At 41.0% G+C, this 4,740-nt stretch overlaps 1 pseudogene; it reads left to right on the top strand.

The window, feature by feature from the left end:
• The first annotated feature begins 2,766 nt into the window (after positions 1–2,766).
• On the top strand, positions 2,767–3,156 carry LOC147371292 (SH3 domain-binding glutamic acid-rich-like protein 2 pseudogene; annotated as a pseudogene).
• Positions 3,157–4,740: the final 1,584 nt, after the last annotated feature.

Genomic DNA, 4,740 nt, shown 5'->3' with positions numbered 1-4,740 from the left:
GAGTCAACTCTTCACATGAGGTGGCCAAAGTACTGGAGTTTCAGCCTCAGCATCAGTCCTTCCAAAGAACACCCAGGACTGGTCTCCTTTAGAATGGACTGGTTAGATCTCCTTGCAGTCCAAGGGACTCTCAAGAGTCTTCTCCAACACCACAGTTCAAAAACATCAATTCTTCAGTGCTCAGCTTTCTTCACAGCCTAACTCTCACATCCATACACGACCACTGGAAAAACCATAGCCTTGACTAGAGGAACCTTTGTTGGCAAAATATTGTCTCTGCTTTTGAATATGCTCTCTAGGTTTGTCATAACTTTCCTTCCAAGGAGTAAGCATCTTTTAATTTCATGGCCGTAATCATCATCTACAGTGATACTGGAGCCCAGAAAAATGAAGTCTGACTCTATTTCCACTGTTTCTCCATCTATTTCCCATGAAGTGATGGGACCAGATGTCATGATCTTCGTTTTCTGAATGTTGAGCTTTAAGCCAACTTTTTCACTCTCCTCTTTCACTTTCATCAAGAGGTTTTTTAGTTCCTCTTCACTTTCTGCCATAAGGGTGGTGTCATCTGCATATCTGAGGTTATTCATATTTCTCCCAGCAATCTTGATTCCAGCTTGTGCTTCTTTCAGCCCAGCGTTTCTCATGATGTACTCTGCATAGAAGTTCAATAAGCAGGGTGACAATATACAACTTTGACATACTCCTTTTCCTATTTGGAACCAGTCCGTTGTTCCATGTCCAGTTCTAACTTTTGCTTCCTGACCTGCATATAGATTTCTCAAGAGGCAGATCAGGTGGTCTGGTATTCCCATCTCTTTCAGAATTTTCCACACTGTATTGTGATCCACATAGTCAAAGGCTTTGGCATAGTCAATAAAGCAGAAATAGATGTTTTTCTGGAACTCTCTTGCTTTTTCCATGATCCAGTGGATGTTGGCAATTTGATCTCTGGTTCCTCTGCCTTTTCTAAAACCAGCTTGAACATCTGGAAGTTCATGGTTCACGTATTGCTGAAGCCTGGCTTGGAGAATTTTGAGCGTTACTTTATTAGTGTGTGAGATGAGTGCAATTGTGTGGTAGTTTGAGCATTATTTGGCATTGCCTTTCTTTGGGATTGGAGTGAAAAATGACCTTTTCCAGTCCTGTGGCCACTGCTGAGTTTTCCAAATTTGCTGGCATATTGAGTGCAAGCACTTTCACAGCATCTTCTTTCAGGATTTGAAACAGCTCAACTGGAATTCCATCACCTCCACTAGCTTTGTTCGTAATGATGCTTTCTAAGGCCCACTTGACTTCACATTCCAGGATGTCTGGCTCTAGGTGAGTGATCACACCATCGTGATTATCTGGGTCACGAAGATCTTTTTTGTACAGTTCTTCTGTGTATTCTTGCCACCTCTTCTTAATATCTTCTGCTTCTGTTTCAATAAAATTGAGCAAAAGACTTAGACAACTCACAAATGAGATACACAGATGGCAATAAGTAAGAGAATTTTGTGCAATACCATCAAACATTAGGGAAATGCAAAATAAAATCAAACGGGTACACACCACATATCATAATGGATAAAATAATACTGACAATACCAAATAGAGGATGTGAGACAACTATAATCCTCATACATTTCTGACAGGGGTGTAAAATGGTACAACTATTTCAGAAAATAGCTTGGCAGTTTTTTACAGGGTTAAAAAATTCACCTACTCTACTGCCCATATATTTTCCCCAGAGAAATAAAAACGTATGTCCATAGACAACTTGCATAAGAATGTTCATAAAAGTTTAGTTCATAATAGCCCAAACTGATAACAATCCAAATGTTTAGCAACACATTTTTGCATTTCACTCTATGTAAATTTTGTATCATAAAAATAAAAAATTATAAAAGGAAGAAAGACCTGAGTCTGAAAATTCACAGTGTGCTTCATGTTCTAAGAAAACCTGATCAACAAAATCACACTTGGTATAATTGAGTCAGATGGCTCAAAATGGAGTAAAACCAAGTTGCATACAGACTTCTTTCAGTGATACTCAGTCATAGAACACTATGTAAGAGTATCTTTATCATTACAAATTAAAGCGTAATGGTGCCAGAATTCAGTATTCGGCAAAGTTGTCATTAATGTGTGAAGTCAATTAAAATACAACCTCAGGTATGGAAGGACTCAGAAAATACACCAACCACTCAAATATTCTTCCAGAAAAAATCTAACCCAGAAACCAAAAGTCTAGGTTTATAATACCAACTTAAATTAACAATAATCAGGAAGGAATTTGGATAGGAATCCAAATCATTGTAGGAAATAAAACAAGCAGTAAAAGAAAAATTGGATTTTTTTTAAAAGAGGTAAGAAACAATACATATGCAGGCAGAGAAAATATGATTTTTAAAAGGACTTACAATCCCTTATTGAAGAGATTCTTAAAAGGACTGAGTAGTTGGCATATACAGAAAAATGTGAGAGGCAATTCTATCGCAGAGGAGAAACAGAAAATCATACTGATTTCCTATTTACCACGTCCATGTAGTATCATTTACTATAGGGTCTTCCACTGTAAAGTGGATCCTTCACGTCCCTCATGAGGTTGACCCTCAAAAACTGTGGCTTTGGCAGAGCGGGCAGGAGGGCTCCGGATCCCTGCCATCTCCCCAGACCCGAGCGCTCTGCAGGGCAGCAGTGGCGGCCGCGGAGTTCTGCCTTCACGTCCCCGCCAGCCCGGAGCCCGCGAGGGCAGAAGGTGGGTCCCTACCGGGCGAGAGGATGGTCATCCGTGTGTTCATCTCCTCCTCCTCAGGCTTCGTGGCGATGAAGAAGAAACAGCAGGATGTGGTTAGATTTCTAGAAGCCGCAAGATAGAGGCTGAAGAGGTGGACATCCCAATGGCAGAAGAGCAGAGGCAGTGGGTGTATAAGAAGAAACCTGCTCAGGGCAACCCTCTGCCACCTCGATGTTTAATGATGACCAATACTATGGAGATTATGACAGTTTTTTGAATATAAGATCAATACAGTCCTTTCATTCTTAGGCCTGAGATCACAGTTGGCATCAAAGGCAGGACCTGAGCAAAGACAGCTGGAAGAGAGAGAAGATGCACTTCGGAGTCCCCGCTGGTACTCAGCACACAGCTTCCAACCGAATGCATCGCTGTGACGGAAGCCACAGACGTTATCAGTACCTTAGCTTGTCATGGAAAAGGTGTTTGGGGAAGACTTGGGTCTAATGGGATTACATGATTGCTTTAAACCAAATCAGGACTGTGGTGGGTTTTTTCTTATTTTCAGAATTACCTGCAGTTGCCTCACTTTACCCAGAGGATCTGGCACCTGTTCCAGGTGTGCTTCCTGAATGACTGAGTGATAAGCAGGTGGCACCATCAGACAGAAAATATTGGATCTGCCCTGGTTTGTGGTCGATGTCAGGATTGCTCAAACATGCTTCTCTTCAAACTACCTAGGTGCTAATCCTTGAAATTAGTCTGCCAGGCTATTAGAATATTTTGGTCAGAAAGAAAAATAGCAGTGTTGGTTGACAAAGGGCTGAAGGTCTTTGCTGCAAAATCAAATATCACTATTCCAGTGCTTTGTCATAACTGTATAAAAAATTAGATGTTCTTGAGGCGTGAGGGAGAGGAGGCGGGGTCGCGCGCACCAGGCGTGCGCATGCGCGCACGAGGCCGGTCGGGCAGAAGAATTAAAAAAAAAAAAAAAATTAAATGTTCTAGCCTCCTTTTGGTGATGGAAATTCTTGCCCCCATAAATCCTCCAAGCACCTCCTGATGTGTCCAGAAATCACAGTTGACTATAGTATGTGATCAGAACCAAGTTATAGAGATGAACTGCTATTTTGAAAAATATATGCTTCTTTATCTCTTGCAAGGGGCAAGTCTCACCTAATGCATAAGATTGCTTTAAAGATATATTTTAAAAGGAGCACTAATTAGATAGTAAATGTCTAGGGACATTATCTGACTTGTATCTGAAAGCATTTCAGCTCTAGCAACTTAGTATGCATAAGTGCACATATATTTTAAAATGCAGCCCCCCTAACTAGTAGCTGCTTACATATTTTGTGAAAGGATTATATTTTTTGGGAAAGGAAGATTTTGGTTAGATGTATTTTGTGAACCCTTGATGAGGCATATTAAGAGATAACTAATATTGCTGTACATTTTAATATTTTTTCCTGTGTTACTGGCCCTCTAACTCTGCCAACTCATATTTCTGGCCACTGCACAGTCCCAGATTTTCAGAGTAATGTAGGCACATGTTCTCATTCCCTTGTAAGTATCAGTGATCTTTCAGAACAGAATACATACAGGAAAGAGGCTGTCAGAGATTCACTCTGGATTGTGCACGGCATGTGAAATCTCTCTTTGAAGTGGTTGCAAATAAATACTGAACCTGTCCACTTCATTAAGGCAGAGGTTCTTCCTTTTCTGCAACCTTGTCCCTTCTCACACTTTCTAGAGTTTTTAGTTGCCAACCTGGGAATAGTCTTGCATAGGATAAACTCTTAGAAGGCTCCCTACGATACTCTGCTCTTCTCAACATCCTGATGGTGGACCTGCCTTTTAGATTCTGAGCAGGAAGTTTGTAAGACAGGAAAAGAGCAAAAGAATTACGTTCCTGTCACCTGTGTTCTCTCTCCCTCCAACTTGCTAAATGTGGACTCTTCTAAAGAACTTGCTGAAGCTGACATCCCAGCTTGAGGTTTGCAGTCCAGGACTACAATCAG

This window comes from Bos grunniens, chromosome 5, assembly GCF_055505025.1.
Source record: "Bos grunniens cultivar Pamir isolate PY7600 chromosome 5, Bosgru_T2T1.0, whole genome shotgun sequence".
Taxonomy (NCBI): Eukaryota; Metazoa; Chordata; class Mammalia; order Artiodactyla; family Bovidae; genus Bos; species Bos grunniens.
Note: the sequence above shows the minus strand (reverse complement) of the source record. Positions and strands in the feature narration are given on the sequence as shown.